Source organism: Gopherus evgoodei, chromosome 8, assembly GCF_007399415.2.
Source record: "Gopherus evgoodei ecotype Sinaloan lineage chromosome 8, rGopEvg1_v1.p, whole genome shotgun sequence".
NCBI classification, from domain to species: Eukaryota; Metazoa; Chordata; order Testudines; family Testudinidae; genus Gopherus; species Gopherus evgoodei.
Window position 1 is genome coordinate 51,154,646 of NC_044329.1, and position 24,639 is coordinate 51,179,284.

General features: G+C 44.7%; 1 long non-coding RNA gene across 1 annotated transcript; it reads right to left on the bottom strand.

Moving 5' to 3' along the window:
- Window positions 1-347: 347 nt before the first annotated feature.
- On the bottom strand, window positions 348-23,490 carry LOC115655917. The gene is made up of 4 exons (XR_004001537.1): window positions 23,408-23,490; window positions 5,757-5,928; window positions 2,963-3,088; window positions 348-487 (listed from the first exon to the last, which is right to left on the bottom strand). It is a non-coding gene; the product is annotated as an uncharacterized LOC115655917 (long non-coding RNA).
- Between the last annotated feature and the right edge of the window lie 1,149 nt (window positions 23,491-24,639).

The following is a 24,639-nucleotide window of genomic DNA, read 5'->3' on the forward strand; positions in this document are numbered from 1 at the left end:
AAAAGATGGGGTACCAGCAAACATGTACATAGGAAGAAAGAAAGGAACAGAGCAGAAAGGAGTGGGAAGATTGCAATTAAGGGATGTTGCACACTGTTCCGAATGGATAGGAAGGTAGGCTGCATCGCTGCAAATGAGACTGGAGATGTGGTCCACAGTATAAATAGTTAAAGGAACTTAAATGGCTTAATTCCAACCCCTCAGATTAAATTTGGGATTTTTTCCCATACTCACGGGTGCATAATAAATTGATATAATATACCAATTAAACAATTCTAGCTCAGTGCTAAAATGGACACTAATTGTATCTGCATTTTTTATCTAATAGAAATACATATATACCTGAGTGGACTCTTGCTGTAATGTCAGGTCAAGCTCTGCACAGAGATCATGTGTCTTCCTCGTTTATGGATATATTTCATTAGTGGGGCTGAGGGCCCAGGCTGGTGGTCTGCTCGAGGGATTAAGTCAGAAAAAAAGGGAACATCTGAAAAGAGAGCCATTGACACTGGAAATTATTTTGGCCTGGCACAGGAGCTTGGTCCAAAAATAGCACTCCGCTTTGGTGAGGCTAATGCTAATGAAGCAGTAAGGAAGACATTAATGTGAGACTGCTGTGACCCGAACAGCATCCTACTGCAAGAGGGTAAGAGGCTCATTGGTATCTGATAGTGAGTTCCAGCTGGTCTGACCAGTACTTCAACTCACTAATGTCATAACCTGTATCTAGAAGGTGTCATGTAAGATATCAATAGAAAACTAATTTCATATTGATCATTAATATTACTGCGTGGTGTTTGTACAGAGGACAAATTCAAAATTATAAACATATTCGGAATTATGTTATCAATCTGCATCTCTCAGGCAAGGCTAAAGTTACTCCATCTTAGACAAAGGAAAGTGGTTTCTTGGAAGTACTTTCCAAGGTACGTTAAGAGACAATGTGAATGCAAATTACATAGACAGTGAACAGGACTGTAGACGTGTGCTGTTGGGGTCTCCCCTCTCTCGGGTGGCTGAGAGCCAGGTTGCCTCACTACACAAGTCTGGTGAGTCTGCAAATTAGCCTAGTGGGGCAGGAAACAGTCAAGGGCTCAGGCCCTCCAGCAGGAGCTGAGCAGAGAGTTCAGTACTAAGCCCAGGCCCTGGGTCAGGGCGGAGCAGCAAACAAACAGTTCAAGAGCAAAGCCCAGGCTCCTGGTCCTGAGCATTGGGGCAAGGGGGAGACTGCCACCTGTGAGTTGGGTGGCAGGGGGGACGCAGGCCCGCCCACTCCACTGCATCCCAGCCCGGGGCCCTGACAGCAGCAGGCGATCTGCTGCTGTGTCAGTGGGGATCCTGGCCGCAACACATTGACATCAGCTCTGGGTGTGCCACAGCCAGAATAGAGTCGGCTGCCCCCGGGGCTACTTCCAACCTCCCCCTCTAGCAGTGCCTGCGTCTGGTTGGCGTCCTCCATGGCATCAAGCACCATGGGCGCCTCGGGGTACTCCACGAGCGGTAAGCTGGGCAGCTCCTCTGGGTCCCTTCTCACCGGTACGCTTACTAGCTTCTCCGGCGTCTGGTCAGCATCTAGCCTCAACCGGTATGGCCAGTCCTCGGGGCGGTCACAGGCAGCAGGAGTCTCCCCAGTAGGAGCTAGGGCACTAGCATCCAGCCTCTCTAGCAGCCAGGCCACTTCTGGGCCCAGGGGTTGGGCTTTTATACTTCCTGTCCTGCGCCTTGACCTCTGGGGGGCGGGCGCAGGCTCCAGTGGCTCCACCGACTTTGGCATCCGGAGGGGCTCGTCCCTCTCTGGGGTGGCTGGGAGCCAGGCCACCTCACTACAAGGACCATCAATAGCAGCAGGAGGAGGTTGCAGGAAACTGATCAACTTGCAGTTTTGCAAACACCAGCGGCGGGGGAGGGAACAGCATGAAAATTCCTTCACCAGGAGACTCCATGTCAACTTCCTCACAGTTTGAATTAACATTACTTTGCGGGTAACCTTCAAAAGATTCAATTCCTAAGGTTCACTGGACTGTAGCAAGAAAGGCAGAGAACCCCAAGTGAGATTTTACTTAGGGAGAAAAAGGAACTGAGTTATTTGTACTTTTGTGGAAGATGCTAACTAGAGATATGGTCAGCCATCTTTCTGGAAGGAAACTACCTTGTAGGGGTTTTTTTTTTTAAGTCTTAGCATCTAGAAAGTGTATTTAATTTTTATTTGTTTGTAACCAGTTTTAGCTCTATCCTTTATACTCTAACTCACTTCAAATGCTATCTACTTTTGCTAATAAACTTACTTTTAATCTAAACCCAGTGCTGTCTTTGATTTAAAGTGAGTGTGGCAAGCTGCTGGGTATTGTATCTTTAAAGGAATAAACAAATGTTAATATAACTTTGAATGGGCTAGTAGAGGGCTGGGCATTGCAGAACACATGTTTTTGGGAAAATTCAGGACTGGGAGATAGCGGGGTCACTTGCCACGTGAAACCAGAGAATGGCTAAGGTGTAACAAGCAGGCTACTGGAATCAGAAATGCAGAGTCAGAACTGCTTAACACAGGAGACCCTCAGTGCTAACACAACCCCTCACTAGTCTAGATTGCACTCCAGAATGTGGAGATGCTGACCAGGCCTGGAATATTCTAGGATAGTTGTACAAAATTTCCAAATAATCCTCTGCTCTCAGAATACTGCAGTAGGTCAGTAGCCATTTTGGCAATTATCTAAAAAAACACTAGCCCAGAGCTGTAGTACTACACAGTAGGGTACAGGTGCTTCAGGTGTCCCCAAATACACTAGTATTATCACACACATAAGACCAGCTGTGTGGGTAAGACCATTTTGGTTTCTTCACAAAGCCAGTGTTGCTACATGGATGTAATGAACCATTTGAAGGACTAGCACTGTAAACAACAACTTGATACAGTCATTATTCTCCCAGCGTAAGCTTGCCTGAAGTGCAGTACCAGACTTACATTTTTTAGATGAAGAATGCGTCACGGGATGAATGCGACCCTCTTCTATTGCTTTCCTTCCTGGTATGTGATTCTCTCCTCTTCTTCCAATGAAACTCTCATCACACTCCCTATTCCATTATCTTCCTATTACACACAAATGCATTGTCACCATTTTCCGCCAGAATTTTGGCCAGTGATAAGCACATGAAACAAGGGCAGCCATTCTGTTCTCATATACACTTCAGTTCTGCCCAAAGGCTTGTGTCATAAACAGACAGTTAAGGGTTAATGTCTCTTTTACCTGTAAAGGGTTAAGAAGCTCAGTAAACCTGGCTGACACCTGACCAGCGGACCAATCGGGGGACAAGATATTTTCTAATCTCTGTGGAGGGAAGTCTTTGTTTGTGCTGTTTGTTTTGTTCGTTGTTCGCTCTTGGGGCTAAGAGGGGCCAGACGTGCAACCAGGTCTTCCTCCAATCTTTCTGAAACAGTCTCTCATGTTCAAAATAGTAAGTACTAGCTAGAAAAGGCGGATTAGTCTTATGTTTGTTTTCTTAACTTGTGAATGTGTATTTTGCTGGAAGGAGTTTTACTCTGTTTGCTGTAACTTTTAATCTCAGGCTCAGGGGGAGGAAGTCCCTCTAATCTATATCAGCTGAATACACTGTAAACATTTTTCCATCCTAATTTTACAGAGATAATTTTTACTTTTTTCTTTCTTTAATTAAAAGCTTTCTTTTTTAAGAACCTGATTGATTTTTTTCCCCCTTGTTTAAGACCCAAGGGGACTGGGTCTGAACTCACCAGGAATTGGTGGGGGAAAGGGGGGGGGAGGTTAATTCCTCTTTGTTTTAAGATCCAAGGAGTTTGGATCGGTGTAGTCTCTCAGGATACCCAGGGAGGGAAAAGTCTGGGAGGGGGAAAGGAGGGAGGATGGTTTATTTCTCCTTGTTTTAAGACCCAAGGGGATTGGGTCTTGGGTTCCGCAGGGAAGGTTTTCGGGGAAACAGAAAATGTGCCAGACACTATATTTTGGCTGGTGGCGGCGCTATCAGATCTAAGCTAGAAGTTAAGCTTAGAAGTGTCCATGCAGGTCCCCACTTTTGAACGCTAAAGTTCAAAGTGGGGGAATGCATTGTCACCATTTTCAGCCAGAATTTTGGCCACTGATAAGCACGTGAAACAAGGGCAGCCATTCTGTTCTCATATACACTCCAGTTCTGCCCAAAGGCTTGTGTACATGGAAGAGTTATAACAGGGTTTGTGATAAATGAAGCAGGTGGGGTAGCTCCCTTTTATGGACACCTAGCCAGCCAGTAGCTATAAAAGCCCTCTTAATAGCTGTTCTCTAATTGCTCTACCTGTAAAGGGTTAAAAAGTCTCAGTGCTATGCATAGGTAAAAGGAAGTGAGTGGACCCCTGGCCAAAAAAGCCAATTTCCCTTTTGTCTGTCTGTAGTTGTACTCCCAGAGAGAGGGGACAGGGCAGAGCTATGCTGTAAGAAGTTTGGGCCAGGTAAGAAAAATCATCAGTATCATACCTAAAGACTACTCATTTAAAACCCAAGATATGTAAGCAGATCAGGAAATGTCTAGGAAGACATGATTAGGTTTATTTAATTTATTTCTTTATGGCGTGTGAATTCCTCTGTGCTAAACCCAGGTGCTTTTGTTTTGCTTATAACCTTTAAGCTGGACCTCAAGAAAACTATTCCTGGTGCTTAATCCTTGTAGTTGTTTAGCCTGAGTTCTCAGGTGTATTTTCTCTCTCTTTTTTAAGAACAGAATTGGATTTGTGTGTCCTAAGAGGTTTGTGCACATGTTTAATTAGCTGGTGACAAAAGCTAATTTCCCCTTTTTTCTTTCTCAGCTCTTCCCCAGAGTCAGGGGTAAAAGGGCTTGAGAGTATTCCACAGGAAGGAATTCCTAAGTGCACCGTCCTGGGCTCTCAAATGGATGCTGCGCTTGGGTGGTGGCAGCATCTACCAATCCATGGTCAGAGAAAAGCTGTAACCTTGGGAGTTTAATACAAGCCTGGAGTGGACAGTATTACTTTTTAAAATTCTTGCGGGCCCCCACCTTCTGCGCTCGAAGTGCCAGAGTGGAAAATCAGCCTTGACAAGGTTATATCAGTTTAAATCCAAACCTTAGGGCATGGTTACACTTGCAGATGTAGAGCACAGTGAGTTAAACCAGCCTCGGAAAGCGCAGTAGGGACAGTGCTGTAGTGTGTCCACAGTGTCAGATTCAAGCGCCCTGGCATGGCCACACCCCTCAAGCAACATTCCACAATAATGGTTGCTTTGTCCCGGAGCAAATAAGAATTCTGGCTGTCAGAAATGGAGCTTTGAAAGGGCATATCCACATTCCTGCAGCCGATTCCAAACAATGACAAAAGCAGCCACTTGACTTTAGGGGATTATGGGACATTTCCGGAGGCTGATCAAAGCACAGTAATGCAACACCTCGTTCACACTGACGCTGGGGTGTTTCAGCCGAGGTGCAGCAAGCGTTATGCTTCTCGTGGAGGTGGACTACCAGGAGCGCTCCAGCTGCAGAGTCCAGGCACTCTAACTGTCTTGCCAGAGTGGAAGGGTCATGAGTTAGGGTGCCCGGGGCTGCTTTAATGTGCTCTAACTTGCGAATGTAGCCATGCCCTTAGATTATACCGAAAAAGCCTTCCTGCATATACAAGTCCTAAAAGTCTCTAGACTATTTGGCCCCAATGGTTTTGTTATTCTAGTGACTTACAGGTAGCATGTGTCAGCATATCTATCGGATGCAAGAAATAAGGAGCTGGTTGTGTGACTTACCCCTTCCTCACTAGTTTCTCCATTTGTCTTTCAGCTCATTAACAAGACAGCATCAATTTTAGAAGCAGAATTTTAAAATGTCACATCAGTAAGCTATTTATACAGTTGCTTATCACTGTTTCTCCAAGACAGCTGCTCCTCTTGTCAATGTTTTCATTGCTGCGCACAGCTTCTGTAAAAGACAACAAACAACAAATAGTTTAATTCCCACACATCAAAGGCCTCTTCCCCAATTCTCCTTTTGTATTAAGTGCTTAAACAAAATGAAAGGTTTATTTTAAGTACCCATAAATCAAAACAAAAGCCACCAAGAAATAAACAAACCAAATGTATCAACTTTCCAAACATTAAAAGAGATACACCTATACCTCGATATAACACTGTCCTTGGGAGCCAAAAAATCTTACTACGTTATAGGTGAAACCACGTTATATCGAACTTGATTTGATCCGCCGGAGTGCGCATCCCTTCCCCCACCCGGAGCTCTGCTTTACTGCATTATATCCGAAGTTGTGTTACATCGGGTGGCGTTATATCAGGGTAGAGGTGTATTTCAAATTTATTCATTCGCTCATTTTTTCAGGATTACAACCATACCATTTAAGCGTAAAAATGCAGAAATTAAGATTATTAATCCTTGATCCCGCATTTCTTGTGCTCCCAAAACTCACCAGAGTGACCAGGCTCAATGAAAGTTCTGTGAATGCAGAAATCTACCCCCTAAAGGGTTAGCATAACCCTAAAACACAAAAAACCACAATCTACCCCTAATGGGTAGCATAATCACTGTCACCACTGTTGGAAGCTAGATGTTACACAACAAAACCAAGCAAAAACAGAAAATATATGCTGTTACATAGCACCCCATAATGCTTCTATAGAAATATGCTTATGAGTGTAAATATAACATAACTGGAATATGTTTTATGCTTGATATGCCATGTAACATATCTTTGCAAAGGTTATGATCTACTGAATATATTCATCCTATTTGTAGGCATGTATCATTTTTAGATCTGAAGTTATGAGTGTTGGCTCTAAGCTTGTATTTAAAGTGTTTGCTGTAGGAAACGCATAAGGCAGATTTGGTCAACATAGTGTAATTGGGAGTACTTAACTAGCAATGGACTTTGGGAGACGCCAATCCACATCTGAGCTTTCCTGGGAACATTCAAACTAACATGTAAACAATGGTGTCTGCCTGCAAAAAGCTGAATCATTCATGGACATGTGACTTGCCCAGGTGGCTACAAACTCCATCTTGTTGCTGTGATTTTGCACAGAAGAACAAAGGGATTTCTGCCCACAAGAGAGAGAATTACAATCACTCTGAGGGCTACTTTCTTCAGAATTGTTTGCCACTCTCCCCCTCTTGCTTGCTCTCCATTTTGCAGAGGAAAAGCCTCTGTGAGGGTACTTTGAAGTTCAGTGGCTTGTTAGCCTAGAAGCAGATACTCAGCTGATTCAGCTGTTGAGTAGGGCCCAAATGGCTATAACACAGAGGGCTCTCTTTCCTGTGTTGAGCTTCATGCAATGGCAACTACCTTCTGTGCCTTTGTAGAGAGCCTTTGAAGCCTGGCAACTGCTGCTTGACAGGGAAGGGACCAAGATACCCAGCTAAATCAGTGACATATTTAGGTCTAGAAACACAATATTTTAGATCATTTTGGAGGTGTTTTATATTTAAAGGTTTTTTTTTCTCCCAAGCCCTACACATTTGGACTTGCAGAAATTAACACACCTGGGATTTACAGCCCAAAACATACAAGAAATAGTCCTAATAGGAAGTTTTAGAACTCAGAAACATCCCTAAAGTAGTTCTGTAATATATATAGAATATACAGACTACATGATGGTGTGGTATTAAAGTCTACTGACTCACACTGGGATTATCTGTATAACTAACATTTATCTTGTGATGAAAGCAACCATTCAAAAGTCATGCTGATAACATCTTTATAACATATACATGATAGGATAATTTTGTATTATCTACACACAGATAGTGGTATACAATCATAGAATATCAGGGTTGGAAGGGACCTCAGGAGATCATCTAGTACAACCCCCTGCTCAAAGCAAGGCAAATTCCCAGATGGTTTTCGTTTTTTTTGTTTGTTTGTTTTGTTTTTTCAAAACTCAGTTCCCTAAATGGCCCTGTCAAGGTTTTTTCCCCTACTTTGAACTTTAGAGTACGAATGTGGGGGACCTGCCTGGACCCTTCTAATCTTAATTCCTAGCTTAGATCTGGTAACGCTGCCACCAGCCAGAATGTAGTGTCTGGCACACTTTCTGTTTCCCCGAAAACCTTCCCTGCGGAACCCAAGACCCAAACCCCTTGGGTCTTAAAACAAGGAGAAATTAACCATCCCCCTCCTTTCCCCCCCAGACTTTCCCCTCTCTGGGTTGTCTTGAGAGGCTTACATAGATCCAAACTCCTTGGATCTTAAAAGAAAGAGGAATTAACCATCCCCCTCCTTTTCCCCCACCAATCCCTGGTGAGTTCAGACTCAATCCCTTGGATTTTAAAACAAGGAAAAATCAATCAGGTTCTTAAAAAGAAAAATTTTACCTTTTCTTTCTTTAATTAAAAGCTATCTTTGTAAAATCAGGATGAAAAATGCTTACAGGGTACTCAGATTCATATAGACTAGAGGGACCCCCCCTCAGCCTTAGATTCAAAGTTACAGCAAACAGAGGTAAACATCCTTCCAGCAAAAAGACACATTTACAAGTTAAGAAAACAAACATAAGACTAATCCACCTTGCCTGGCTATTACTTACAATCTTGAAACATGAAAGACTGATTCAGAAAGATTTGGAGAACCTGGAATGATGTCCCATCCCCTCTCAGTCCTGAGAGCGAACAACACAAAAAGCACAAACAAAGACTTCCCTCCACCAAGATTTGAAAGTATCTTGTCCCCCTACTGGTCCTCTGGTCAGGTGTCAGCCAGGTTTACTGATCTTTTTAACCCTTTACAGGTAAAAAGGGACATTAACCCTTAACCATCTGTTTATGACAGGTCCCCTCAAGGATTGAACTCACAACCTTGCATTTAGCAGGCCAATGCACAAACCACTGAGCTATCCCTATATTGAAAGGCAATATAATCAACTATAGTCAAAGTGTTGACAGAGCAGTATCACGAACTGGTGCTTTAATGCTGATTTCATTTTGTGATGAGAGGCTTAAAAATAGAAGGGAATTCTTCTCAGAGAGAGAAACTAATGGCTAAGAGAAGTGCCCTATTTAACCAAAGAGAAAGACCAGAGCAGAGCCCTGCATGGGACTATGTTTTTAATCTTGCTCCTGTCCAGCCCTGCAATATTCACTCTCACTCACTCCCACATTGTTTCTTGTATTTTTATCCCACTCCCACCCACAAAAAACTTAGATCCCACCAGAGAGACATATTTTCCCATGCCCCCCCTCCAAAAAAACCCCCAAAACAAAAAACAACAACAAAGTTTGGTTTAAAACACAATTCACGCACAATTCTTACCATGAAAAGAATAGAACAAATCTTATTTAAATCATGTAAAACATACTTTAACTCCTGTTACAATAGACATCAAATCTCGTTTTATCTCTCACTTAAATTTAAGCAGGGTGGATACAAATCAACGATTTTTTGAACAAAATAAAAAAATCCATTTTTTTAATTTAAATCGGATTTTTATGATAAAATGCTTTTTGAGGAAAAAACTTACCCAAAGATAGTTTTAATTAAGATACATTATAGCTCAAAGATATATCATCATGGAATAGGGATTGTAATATGAGACAATATAGTAAAGAAATGTTTAAGAAAAGTTTTGTAAATAAGTTCCAATAGTTCATGGATTAGGTACCCAATTTTACAGAGTTCCAGGGGCTTCTGTATAGATTATTTAGGTTAATCTTTCTACCTACTCAATGGGGACTCAGTGCTCAGTCTAGAACATACGATCAGAGATACTTAGTTTTGCAGTTCTCAAACTGTGGATTTGTGTCTCCAGCGATAACATGCTTGTTAACAGGAAAAAATGTTTTTAAATAAATAAATATAGAGACATGAGAAATAACAGACATCAAGCCTATTGTCTCTCTGCAGATTTGTGTACACAGAGTCAATTCCTTACCTCTCTCTAAAAGTGCAAAGTTTCAAAAAGTTCAATGAATACAAGATTGTTGGGGGTGGAACAGATCTAGACAAGAAGAAGTCTGGAGATAAATGTGAGAAGGGAGGGACAGGCAGTAGAAACAAAAACGAAACTGTTTGAGCAGCATATTCGAGAAGTCTTGAGGTCTTTCTGAGTCTAGCCTTCACTGATTTGAAATCTACCATACCATTCTCTCACTAGAAGGGAAAGCCTATAATGGCAGCAGGCCATAAAAGAGACCCAATTTGGGAATATTTTAATGAAGTTCTTCTACCTGTGGGTAAGACAGGCATGCGTGCAAAATGCAAAAAGTGCAGCAAAGAAATGCAAGGCCTGGTCGCCCGAATGAAACAGCATCATGAGAAGTGTTCCTTCTCAGGAGGAAGCCACGTTGAAGATGATGAAAGGAACATGTCTGAACATGCAGGATCTTCAAGTTGGTTAACCTTTTATTTCATACTTCTTTCTTAATGACTGCCTGTCTTCCTTCTGGACTATTCTTGAATTCTCATGTTGAGCGAGAAATATAGTTGTTGTTTTATTGTACTATCATTTTAGATGCAGTTGTGAAAAAAAAATAGCTGAAATAGGCAGACATTTCTTTTATAATTTCACCTTTAAAGTAGTACTGAGTGTCAGTGAATGCAATGGTAATAATTAAATAATTGCATTGGCTTATTTTGTTTAGGAGTATCAATCCTCAACATATAGGATTCAGAAGACTATCCACCTTCAAGATCACCATCATTTTCTATAGTTTCAGAGTTATCTGCCAAGGGTAGTGTTTCAGTCACATCATGTATGTCACATAGCCACAGCATATCACCTGTAGCAAAAAGAAAAAAAAAATCTCTATCATCCAGAAACAACCATAGATACATTTCTGATAAGAACCAGCAGATTACAAAAAGAGGTAATTGATGAAAAAATTCCCTGGTTTGGTTATGCAGCAAACTCTCCTTTCCGTATGATTGAAAGCCCACACTTCATTAACATGATTCAGTCATTAAGACCAGGATACAGTCCATCCATCAGAGCAGACGTCACAATCAAATTGCTGGATAAAGTGTATGAAAGAGAAATTGAGTAGCATGCAAAAAATCTGAGAGTAAAATTGCTGACCTGAGTCTTTATGGGTGGAGCAATGTCCACAGTGATTCTGTTGTATGTCCTTGTGTGACAACAGGAGAAGGGAATGTCTTCCTTACAGAAACAACTGATACATCAGGAAATGCACACACTGCAGATTACTTACAAGTAGCAGTAAAAGCTATAACAAACTGGGGGAAACAATTCAAATGTCTAGTATGCAGCTTAGTCATAGACAATGCTACAAACCTGTCCAAGATGAGAAGAAATTATTTAGAAGAGAGTCCCAAACTAATAACATATGGCTGTGGTGCTCCTTTCATGCACCTCCTAGCTAAAAACTTTAGTGTTCCAGAAATAAAGGCTAATCTTGTTGAAATTTCAGAATACTTCCCTAACAACCACTTTGCAGCAGCTGCTCTGAAAAAAGTGGGAGGAACCAATCTAACTCTCCCACAAGATGTGTGATGGAACTCAGTAGTGGACTGTTTTGAATACTATATGAAGAACTGCCTAATATGATGACCGTTTATGAACAATATCGTGAAAAAATAGATGGCACTGTCACAGCCAAAGTACTCAACATTGGGCTTAAGAGAAATGTTGAACACATGCTGAGTACCCTAAAACCTATATCTGTAGCCTTGAACAAAATGCAGGGAAATAGCTCTTTTATTGCTGACGCTGTTGAAATTTGGAAGGAACTGAGTGAGATCTCAAAAAGAGCAATATGCAACGACAGAGTTAAATTATAAGCATTAAAAAAACAAATGAGGCAAGCACTATCTCCAGCTCATTTTCTTGCAAATATTCTCAATACTTGGTACCTGAGTTGAACCTTAACTGCTGAAGAAGAGGAGTCGGCTAAGACATGGACATCCAGCAATCATCCCTCCATAATGCCAACTATAATAAACTTCAGAGATAAGGGTGAACCATTCAAGAAATAGGTTTGCTGGTGATGTTTTAAAGAAAGTCACACCAGTGAACTGGTGGAAGTCACTTAGGCACTTGGATTCAGAGACTGTTGATGTGAATCTTGCTTTTAACAACAGTGGCTTCTTCTGTTGGTGTAGAAAATAATATTTTCTTCCTTAGGACTAATTCATTCCAAATTGAGAGATGGTTTGGGACCTGAAAAAAGGAGGAAAGCTTGTTTTTCTTTCTAGATTATGAACAAATAGGATAATGAACGTGAAAGGAGGGATAGTGCAGTGGTTTGAGTATTTGCCTACTAAACCCAGGGTTGTGAGATCAATTCTTGAAAGGGTCATTAAGCCCACGTCCACACTACAGGGTAAAATTGATTTTATAAAGCAGGCTTTATAAAATCGATTTTGCGCGTCCACACTAGGGCTACTTACATCGATGTTGAGCGTCCATGTTCCCTGGCGTCCATCTTTTCCCTGAGCGTTGCACTCTGGGTACCTATCCCACAGTTCCTGCACGGGTCCCTGGCCTTTGGAATTATGGGTTACTACCCCAGTGCACGATGGGGCCAAAATCCCCGTCGTGGGTGGTTCTGGGTACAGCCTCACCCCCTCCCTTCCTGTCAGCGGAACACAGTCACTTCGCGCGGTTTTTACTGGCTGCAGTGAGAAAACGCCATTTTGCAGCAAGCATGGATCCAGGAGTGCTCTTATCCTTGATCGCGAATGCTGTAAATAGTTCACGCATTCTCATGCTATCCATGCTGAACCATGAGTCAGAAATGCAAGAGAGAATGCTTGACTGCGGGGACGACAGTGATGAGGACTTGGAGAACGAGATTTCCGACAGCCCGGGCCCCTGCACTTTGGAGCTCCTGACGGTTTTGGGGGAGGTTCTACCCGTTCCGCGCCACTTTTGGGCACGGGAAACAAGCACTGACTGGTGGGACCGCATAGTCCTGCAGGTGTGGGACGATTCGCAGTGGCTGCGGAACTTTCGCATGCGTAAGAGCACTTTCTTTGAACTTTGTGACTCGCTTTCTCCTGTCCTGAAACGGCATAATACCAGGATGAGACCAGCCCTCACAGTGGAAAAGCGAGTGGCAATAGCCATCTGGAAGCTTGCAACGCCAGACAGCTACCGGTCAGTCGGTAATCAATTTGGAGTGGGAAAATCTACTGTGGGGGCTGCTGTGCTGGAAGTATCCAAAGCAATCATTAAGCTGCTGCTTCGAAAGGTTGTGACTCTGGGAAACGTGCAGGCCATTGTGGATGGCTTTGCTACAATGGGATTCCCTAACTGTGGGGGGGCCATAGATGGAACCCATATCCCTATCTTGGCACCGGAGCACCAGGGCGCCCAGTACATAAACCGCAAGGGGTACTTTTCAATGGTGCTGCAAGCCCTGGTGGATCACAAGGGACGTTTCACCAACATCCACGTGGGATGGCCAGGAAGGGTTCATGACGCACGTGTCTTCAGAAGCACTACACTGTTTAAACGGCTGCAGCAAGGCACCTACTTCCCTGACCAGAGAATAACAGTTGGAGATGTTGAAATGCCTATAGTTATCCTTGGGGACCCAGCCTACCCCTTGATGCCCTGGCTAATGAAGCCATACACAGGCAGCCTTGACAGTGCTCAGGAGTTGTTTAATTACAGGCTGAGCAAGTGCAGAATGGTGGTAGAATGGGCATTTGGCAGATTGAAGGGAAGATGGCGAACGCTTCTTACTCGCTCAGATCTTAGCCAAACCAATATCCCCTTTGTCATTGCTGCTTGTTGTGTGCTCCACAATCTCTGTGAGAGTAAGGGGGAGACCTTTATAGCAGGGTGGGAGGCTGAGGCAAACTACCTGGCCGCTGATTATGCGCAGCCAGACACCAGGGCAATTAGAAGATCACACCAGGATGCTGTGCGCATCAGAGAAGCCCTGAAAAGTAGCTTCCTCATGGGCCAGGGTACAGTTTGAATGCTGAGTTTCTTTTCCATTGATTACCACCCTCCCCATGTATTCAGTCCTGCTGCTGCAAGCTGCATTCCCTGCACCCTTCCACAACTGCTTGCTTACGGTAATTAAAATAGCCGTCTGTGTCTGTGGAAAACATTGAATTCTTTATTAAAAGACAGTCACTGTAAGCAGTGCACCCTCCCTCTTGCATTTAGAAGCCTGCAAATAGAATTACAGTAATAGGGTTTTTTTGGGAGAAGAATAGTAAATGGCTAGGGTTAGGGAGGGATGTAGGAAGGAAAGACGAAGTCAGTTAAGGAAGCCCAGAAGTGGCTTCATGGACCAGGGAACGGTATGATTGGTATGTTTATTTCCCTGTTATTACCTGCCTCCCCATGTCTTGACTCTGGCTGTTGCAAACGAGCTTCCCTGCACCCTTCCTTAACTGCTTGCTTATTGAAAATAAAGTTACTGGTATTTGTTAAAGAAATTGAGTTCTTTATTAAAAATCAGACCCTTTCAGCAATCAATCATCATGCTTGCTGTTACAATCCTGTGCATGACATTTCATAACTCGGGGTTCTCCGGGGAAGGGAGTGAGGGAGGTTGGTAAGAAGAAGGCGCATCAGAGAAGAAATAACAAGATTTATCATGGACCATGGTACGGTATGACTGCTTTATTTTCCCTGTATTACCCACCTTCCCATGTGTTTACTCCTGATGCTGCAAACTAGCTTCCCTGAAGCTTTGCAAAGCTGCATGCTTTATTTCTTTAACAACCCACCCTCACACTGCCTTTGCATAGCATGTCCTGAGAGTAAAGTAAGTAAATGGTGCCAAGGGAGAGGTTTGGGAGGAGTACAGGAGGGAAGAAACATAACATTAAGGGGTTTTCAATGTAATGACAGCCTTCTGGTTGGACTGTCCACAGGGGTGTAGTTGGCTGGTGCAGATAGCCTTCCCCCATGCGTTCTTACACGCCTGGTTCTGGAAGGTGTGGGACAGGGTGAGTACTGAGGGAGGTTATACATGGGCTGCAGAGGCAACCTGAGACCACGCAGCTCTTCCAGCATATCGTGGAGTATGTCGTTCTGATCACGAAGAAGATCGAGCGTTGCTGCCCGCCAGCGCTGATCTTCCTGCCACCTGAAATCATTTTTAGCATCCCTCCTGTCTTCGCGTTGACTGGCAGCCTCCCTGTACTTTGCGACCAATTGTTTCCAGTCCCCTGCTGAGCTCTCTCAGTACGGGTTACTGCCATAATTTCTGTGAACATCTCCTCACGCGTCCTCTTTTTTCTTAGCCTTCTTATGTGACCTCCCCGTCGGACAGGAGAGGCTGGAGAAATGTGCAGCTGTGTGGGGGAGTGGGGGTGGAAAGAGTGATAGAAGAATCATAAGAGACACATTTCATAGAACAATGGATACAGTCTTTCTCAGTGAACTGCGCTATTCACCATACCTTGAGCATGTAACTTTACCACAAGGTCGCCTTAGGATTCTTTTAATACTTATTGCTTGTGGCTGAGGACTGAGATTTCAGCTCAGCCGCAGGTCAGGGGAGCACACAGACCGTGTCCGGAGACAATGGTAAGTTATTTGGTAGTGAACCGTGCAGTGGTTTGTAGTACCCTGCACCCCCTGCTATTATCAGGTAGCATGAACAGTAGTGAGGCAAAGTGCTTTAAGGAACAACACTGGTTTCTTAAGCCATGGAAAAGGTGCAGCACAGGGAAATACAAGTTCCCTCCCACAATCATCTGTGCTGCACTTTGGAGTTAGCTTTAATGCCATCTACCTAACCCCATCCCCCCTCTGCCATGGCAGTTAATAGGGATGATTCATGCTGGCCAAGTGCTAGGGGACACCACCCCGTAGGAATGAACAGCTTTCTAACAACCACCACCTGGGTCATTGTTTTAGGAAAGGTTTTTCATTTACTGGCTCAGCACAGAAGAAAGGAATGAATGGTCATCTATGTTCCCAGACATGTTAACAGACTGTTCCAGTAACTCTAATTCCAGCTACTGCATGCAAGCACTCATGGCAAATCACTCACTAAAAAAGGCTTGCATTCATTCAGCCTACGCTTTTAATAAAAAAAAGTGCACTCACCAGAGGACAATTCCACAGCATCATTTTCTGTGCTACTGGCTTGAGAGTGCTGGCAGGGTACTTCTGTAAGGGTTAGGAAAAGATCCTGGCTGTTAGTGGGAATTGAATGCTCTGTGCTCTCTGCTGTTTCGTCCTCCTCTTGGTCCTCATCGTGATCTTCGCTGTCCTCTAAATCTTCAGCAGTGGCAGAGATCACTACCCCCACCTCTGAATCCACAGACAAGGGGGGGGTTGTCGTTGTGCAGTTCCCCAATATTGCGTTAAGCTCCTCGTAGAAGCGGCATGTTTTGGGGCCAGATCCTGACCTGTCTTTTGCTGCTTTGGTCTTCTGATACGCCTGTCCGAGCTCCTTCACTTTAACTCTGCACTGCAACGAGTCTCTACTGTGTCCTCTCTGCCTCATGGCATTAGAAATCTTTTCAAAGGTTTTCTCATTTCTTCTGCTGGATCGCAGTTCTGAAAGTACTGGCTCTTCTCCCCATACAGCTATCAGATCCTGTAACTCCTGTGTGTTCCATGCTGTAGCTCTTTTCCTATTTTCAGGAGATTGCATTGTTATCTCTGCTGCTGAGAGCTCCATGCTGGGCAAACAGGAACTGAAATTTCAAAGTTCCCGGGGCTTTTCCTGTTTACCTGGCCAGCAGTAGAGTTCCTTTCCCTGTGCAGAGCGGCCACTGGTGCACTATGGGATACTTCCCAGAGGCCATTAACTTCTGTTTCCGTCCACACTAGCATAAAATCGATTTTATAAAATCGATTTTAGGGTTACTCCGCTCGTTTAGGTGGAGTACAGAAATCGATTTTAGGGACCCTTAAAATCGATTTACTGTACTCTGTAGTGTGGACGGTTACAGCTTTAAATCGATTTAAAGCTGTTTAAATCGATTTAAAGCTCTAGTCTGGACCTGCCCTTAGGGACCTATGGCAAAAGTGTGTCAGGAGATTGGGCCTGCTTTGAGCAGGGGGTTGAACTAAGGAACCTCCTAAGGTTCCTTCCACACTGATATTCTATGAAGATAACTGAGGTTAGCTACAAAAACCAGTATTTCAAGTTTGTCATGTTGACCTGGCTGACACAGTTGATTCAATTTGTTTTTTTTTTTTTTTTAAATATTTCATTTAACTATTTTACTTAAAAACAATTAACAAAAACAAACCTGATTTTAAAAAAACTTGAATGTTTAACTAAACTCAAAAATTCATATGCTTGTTGTGTTAAATTATTGTATGTTTTCTGTTGAAGAAAAAAAATCCAGACTACATAGTGTTGCTTTAGTTAAATAAAACAATTTAAATGTCTGTCTGCTGATGTTCTCCTCCTAATACAGCATGGCAAGAAAATCCTCCAAATATTAATGATTAGCCTGTTGAATTGGAGATAGTTTACCTTCCAGTGACTTCATAAATATCTGTTTCAATTAGCTTTGGTAAATGAAGTAACCGAACAACCATTTATTTTCCGATATAGCTGTAAAACTAATCTGAAAAGTTTTTCAAAATAAATCACATTAAAAATTATAGTGTGTACTATCTAAAAAAGAAACCTATATCTATCTCTGAGTTGTGAAGAATATGTAGCAAGGTTATAACAACCAAGAAGAACACATTTTTATGTAGAAATTCATGATTTAAATCAAATCCACCCTAAATTTAAGTATTACAAGTTTTAAGGTGTTTTCCTGCAAATTACGGCTGTGGCACTATGCCCCCATATTCTTAATAGAGATTGTTATATATGACATGATTATGGCATAACTATGATGTATTTTATGTAAGATAAGGCATGTGAATTATTATTGGAAAGGTTATAATTTACTGAATATGATTATCCTATTTGTATGCATGTATCATTTTTGTATCTGAAGTCAGGAACTTAGTCTATGAATCTTTTACAAATGTGTTTACACCTGACGAATGCCCACTAGACAGAATGGAATCAGTCTAGATGGCCAATTGGGAAGGGCCATTAGGGAGAACAATAGGTCTTTGAAGATGGTAATCTCCCACCAGGATGCCTTAGCTGCAAACGGTCTCTGAGTTACGGCTGCAGGGACATGTGAGCAAGTCACCTGGTACTGGACTCTATGATAATACTAGTGTTTTTCCACTGACTGGGTGGTGGGAATCAAACTGGGAGACAAACAATTCCCGCCATATGGAAAGACTATTTAAGGCAGGGGAGTGACATCATCAGGGTTCATTCTTCATTGATTCCCCGCCCAAGAAAGAGGACTGCTGGAAACACCTGAGAAGAAAAAGACTGGATTAGAGGAGAAGGGCTGAGCTCAGGCTAGAGGGTTGTCTGCCCTGTGAAAGAAATATCTAGAGTTTTAATCTGCAAGCAAAGTGCAGTTTGCATTCAAGAATGTCTGCAATCTACCTAAAACAACATTTAGGGTGAGATTTTGCTATTTATAACCCATTTCTTTAGTATATTAATCTTAGATTGCATGTTTGCTTTATTTGCTAGGTAATCTGCTTTGATCTGTTTATGATCCCTTATAATCACTTAAAAGTGAATAAACTTGCTTTTGTTTGTTCTAAAACAAGTGTGTGTGTAAATCATAACTTGGGGCAAAAAGCTGTATATATTCCTCTCCACACTGGGGGAGGGGGCAAATTTCATGATCTGATACTGTACAGAGAGAACTGTACAGTGCAAGATGGTGCAATTTTGGGTTTACACTTCGGTGTGGGGGAACGCATTTCAGTAACTGGACAGTTCCTTAGCTGAGCCTTCCCGTGCAGAGCTGATCTCAGCATCTGTGTGTCCAGCTTCAGCTGAATGTGTCCCTAGCAATATGTGTGCTGGTAAAGTGCAGTCGGAAGCCTGGGGGAAGGGCTTGACAGGCTGCATAACACTACAGTGTAAAAGGAACCCAGGCTGGTGGGTCAGGCAAGCTCAGTAGTGCCTCAGTTCCAAGTGGCACCCCAGCGCCGGGGGGAACTCATCACAACCGCAATCTGGTTTTTTTTGTACGTCCAGTCCCACCTGCAACAAAGTACATTGTATCCACTCCCGCTGTTACAGCAGCAGGTCCTGTGGGATACCAGTCCTGCTGCAGAGCTCTGGACCAGAGTTTCTCTTTCCCACTGGACAGACACAAATCATGTTGGCTGCTAGCACAAGTATCTAGGTATGTTCATGGTATCACATGTCTGTCTTTAACTGCCACTTGCAACCTGCAAATCACATCTCAGGAAAGTTTGTACCTGACTAGCCAAACACTGTTGAAAGAGCTAAACCCACAAGAGTTCTTTGGAACGGAGTTTTCAAACAGTGAGCTGTGAGTAATTCACAAAGTTGGAACAACACACTTAACAATCAAACTACTTTTCATCAGGGTCTCCTTCCCTCCTTTTCCTTCTCATTATGACTAGAGAAGCAGAATGGTGGCAATTTTGATATATAGTCCAATTCATTATATTTATCTTTATTTCAAAACTAATATGAGAGCTGAACTTCAAAGCTCTTACTAATAAATCAAAAAAGTTATCAAATTCCTAATGGAATTACCCATAAGTAACGCTCCAAGTTAAAGAGAAAAGAATGAAGCCCTGAAATGGATAAAACTGCAATATGAAACACCCCCCAAAATCCCATGCTGAAACTACCTCTGATCCCGTTTTCCCTATCAGCTTGGGTCTCCAGAACCCTGTCTTGTTGAGCCAGACAAGAAAGCCTGAGGCAACACAGACCCAGGGTCTGAACCATGTCCCCAAAGTTGCAGGCTTTAACTGAAAATCACTCAGCATGTACTCCTGTTTCCAGCACCCAGACACCCAGCTCCCAATGAGATCCAAACCCCAAATACATCCATTTTACTCTGTATAAAAATTATACAGGGTAAACTCATAAATTGTTCACCCTGTATAACACTGATAGATAGATATGCACAGCTGTTTGCTTCCCCAGGTTTTAATTACTTGCTCTGGGTTAATTAATAAGTAAAAAGTGATTTTATTAAATATAAAAAGTAGGATTTAAGTAATAACAGGCAGAATAAAGTAAATTACCAAGCAAAATAAAACAAAAACATGCATGTCTAAGCCTAATACAGTAGGAAACTAAATGCAGGTAAATCTTACCCTCAGAAATGTCCCAATAAGCTTCGTTCACAGACTAGACCCCTTTCTCATCTGGGATCAGCAATCACTCACACCCCCGTAGTTACTGTCCTTTGTTCCAGTTTCTTTCAGGCATGTCTTTGAGGTGGAGAAGACATCTTTTGAGCCAGCTGAAGACAAAAATGGAGCCTTCCAGGCAGGGCTGGTGCAAGGATGTTTTGCGCTCTAAGCGAAACTTCCACCTTGCGCCCTCCCCCCTCGCTCCCCTGCCCTGAAGTGCCCCCCCCTTCTGGCAGCTCCCCCCCTCCGCCCTGAGGCGCCCCCCTTACAGCAGCTCCCCACCCCCTACCCTCTGCCCTGAGGCACACCCCCCCCCGCTCCAGCTCACCCCTGCTCCGTGCATGAGCACACCGTGGCTGTTTCACTGGCTTGCGGCACCTAAGCTGATTGGTGCCGCAAGCCTGGGAGGCGGGAGAAGTGAAGCAGCCACAGCGTGCTTGGGGAGGAGGTAAGGCAGGAGTGAGCTAGGGCGGGGAGTTTCTCTGCATGCCGCCCCCCGACCTTACTTGCTGCTGGTGGCCCTCCCCGCTCTCCCCTGCCCCAGCTCCCTCCACCTAAATGCCGGCAGCGACCGGGGTGGCTGAAGATCTGGCCGCTGCAGTCACTGCCGAAGAAAATGGCGCCCCCCAAATGCCAGCGCCCTAGGCTACCGCCTAGGTCGCCTAAATGGTTGCACCGGCCCTGCTTCCAGGGCCTTTTATATTCTCTCTCTTGTGGGCAGAAATCCCTTTGTTCTTCTGTGCAAAATCACAGCAACAAGATGGAGTTTGTAGCCACCTGGGCAAGTCACATGTCCATGAATGATTCAGCTTTTTGCAGGCCTACGCCATTGTTTACATATTAGTTTGAATGTTCCCAGGAAAGCTCAGATGTGGATTGGCATCTCCCAAAGTTCACTGTTAGTTAAGTACTCCCCATTACTTGAACAGTCCCTTCAGAATACGTTGGCCAAACTTCCCTTATCCGTGTCCTCCAGCAAACACTTTAAAAACAAGCTTAGAGCCAACACTCATAACTTCAGATCTAAAAATGATACATGCCTACAAATAGGATGAATATATTCAGTAGATCACAACTTTTGCAAAGATATGTTACATAGCATAAAGCATATTCCAGTTGTTATATTTATACTTATAAGCATATTTTCATAAACATATAAAGTGCAATGTCACAGAAAGTAAAGCACAAAAGTAGAAAGGTACTAATTTACTGGTGGCAGATGGTACAGTGCAGAAGGACTGGTAGCTGTCCTTGTCATCATCCCGTGGGTGCTTCTGGCTGGGCTCAGGTGAGGTCAGCCAGGGGCACCTGGGTAAAAATAGGAATGACTCCTGGTTATTCCTGGCAGATGGTACAGAATGGTTGGTAACCATCCTCATCATAGCAACTGGGGGCTGAGCTCTATCAGCCCCCACCCCCTTTCATATCTAAAGAAAAGATTCTGTACTGCCTGGACTATCATAGCAGCTGGATGCTGGGCTCCTCTCCCCCACACCGTTTAATGTCCTGCCTGGACTATCATAGTAGCTGGAGGCTGCCTCCCCCTCATTTTATCTCACTAAACAGTCAGTGTTTCTTATTCCTGCATTCTTTATTACTTCATCACACAAATGGGGGGACACTGCCACGGTAGCCCAGGAGGGTTGGGGGAGGAGGGAAGCAATGGGTGGGGTTGTTGCAGGGACACCCTCTAGAATGGCATACAGCTCATCATTTCTGCCAGATCTGACACGGAGTAGCTGTGCTCTCTGGTACACTGGTTCTCTAATACACTTGCCCCATATTCTAGGCAGGACTAACTCTATTTTTTGATACAACATAAAGAAGGGAATGACCTGGGGAGTCATTCACATTTTTGTCTTTGCACCCCCAGCCAACCTCAGCGAAGGTCAGCCAGGAGCACCCATGACAGCAGTAGACGGTACAGAATGACTGATAACCATCATCTCATCACCAATTTACAATAGCACAGCAGGCAGTACAGATCAACTGATAACTGTCTCTGCTACCTTGCAAAGGCAAATGAATGCTGCTGTGTAGTGCTGCAGTACCACCTCTGTCAGCGGCATCCTGTACACATACGGTAACAGTTACAAAAGGCAAAACGGGCTCCATGGTTGCCATGCTATGGCGTCTGCCAGGGCAATCCCAGGGAAAAAGGGCGCGAAATGATTGTCTGCTGTTGCTTTCACGGAGAAAGGAATGAGTGACGACATTTACCCAGAATCACCCGTGACACTGTTTTTGCACCATCATGCATTGGGGTCGCAACCCAGAATTCCAACGGGCAGGGGAGACTGCGGGAACTATGGGATAGCTACAGGCTAGCTACCCACAGTGCAATGCTCCAGAAATCGATGCTGGCCTTGGTACATGGACGCACATCACCAAATTACTGTGCTTTGTGTGGCCGCGTGCACTCGACTTTATATAGTCTGTTTTACAAAACCGGTTTATGTAAAATCGGAATAATCCTGTAGCATAGACGTACCCTGATGCAGCAAGCCCAGAGATGTTAGGGCTATAAACTGCCAAGTCTAGAGGTGCCAGAGCTCAGCCCTAGCAGATATTAAGCTCTGGGTGATGACAGAAAACTACACCAGCCTTGTTTCAAAGAACCTCATGACTTGCATGCCCATCTCACGTAATGGGGGTGACAGGAAAGTTGGGGTGGGGGAGGAGGGGAGCTGACTCAGGATTTTCTGACCTCTGTGGATGGCCTTACCCAGGCCATGCTACAGAGACAGGCCGCAGGAATGCCTGTCATCGGGTAGCCACGAACGCCAGCGTTTTCAATTGCCTGAAGCTAGGCACCAGCATAATTAGTCACACGCCGCCAGCCAGCCAGCCCCCCAGGCGCCTGTGGGCAAGGGGCCGAGCTGACAGAGCCGCTCCTCAGGAGACGTGCGGCTGCCCCCCTTGCAAACCTCAACCCAGGCCAGTTATTTTGGATGCCTAACCACCACCCTGGAACGTCCGGGCCTGCAGTGACTCTCCCTAACGAGCAGCCCGCGGAGTAGAGCGCGCGGCTACCGTGAACCGCCGCTGACTGACTGGGCGCGCGCGGCGGGCCCCTCAATCTGAAGGCCGTAGATCGCCTCGCGCGCGTGCCCACGAGGAGGAGGCAATAACAGCCGCCAGGGGCGCGCTCACGCCGCCCTTGACCGCCGCTTGGCCTCCGGCTTTGGGTCTCTCGCGCGCGCCCTCTCCGCTGTCGGAATGTTGGCCATCCTCTCGAGCCTCAGCGCGCCTGCGCGACTCCCTCCTCCCCGCCTGCTCACTCCCCCTCCCACCTCTCGGAGCGCCGGTGGTGGAGCGAAGCCGGGACTGGCCGGGGCAGCCGAGCTGAGGCACGCAGAGTTCTGCGACTGGTGAGCGACGGGAAGGGGAACGTCTCGAGGTCTCCGTCCGGGGCTGTGCCTGGGCTGCCCCCTGTGTGCGGACGGGAGGGGGCGGTAGCTCGCCGCTGTCGGGGGTGGGGGGGGGGGAAGCTCTTCCCTTTTGGGTCCGCTGGTGCCAGTAAAGGGGTGGAGAAAAGGGGAGGGAGCTGCTTTCTTTCGGGTCCGACGGCCTTGAGCGTCGCCCTGCCCTGGGTGGGCGTCTGGAGCCTGTGACAGGTCCTCGTGACCTCGGGTGGTTTACCCTGGCAGGGGCGGCACCAGCTGTGACCTGCCGACATTACTGCTGCCTCGGTGTTTAACCCCCCCAGCCGCCGCTGCTCTGGGAGCCGACGGCTGCGCCTCTCCGGCCCTGAAGGGGGGAGGAGGAGGAGACGTGAGGTGTGTTTGTTTTGGTACGGGTGTTGCTGTGTCGTCCTGCTCCGTGTCCAGGTATTTTGTGTCCAGTGTGTGCGTGCGTGTGCTTCCCTGCACTCCAGTGGTCCTGGGGTTAGTGCAGAGTGGGAGGGAGGAGGTGTTGTGAAGCTGGGGTGTAGTGGTAAAGTTGCTCGACTCTTGAGTTGGGAAGGGGGGGGTTAGATGGAAGGATTCCTCTCCTCCCCTTGTAGGAAAAATGAAGTCACTTCCCAAGCCTGCATCTGTCTGTGTGTCTGAGGAGCACAAACACTTAATTGACACACAGCAAAACCCTTCATTCCCACATGGAGACACTTTAAAAACTCCTTGAAACTTAATCCCAAATGAGGGAGACGTTCTCTGAAGGAGTGAGATTTGGCAGGTCTGCTCTACTGTATGTTTTTAAAGTGTGCCAGTTACTTTAATCTTACTGTCAAGGGTTCAAGGGTGGTTTTTTTGTATTTGATTTTCTTGTATGTTAATTACATCTCATATCACTTTTCTTAGCAAGGGATTCTGAATGTGTTTCTGTTTTGAGCTATAGAAAAGATACAAAGTACTAGCTGCTTAAAAAAAATAAAAGCAACAACCAGAAAAACCCTTCTGTTTAAAAGAATCCTGTCTAGAAACATTTCTCATGTTTTCATTATCAAGCTTTAGCCGGCTTCATGATGATATTGATGACACGATGCCAAATCCGACTTTGGTAAAGGGCAGCCTACCCTACCTCC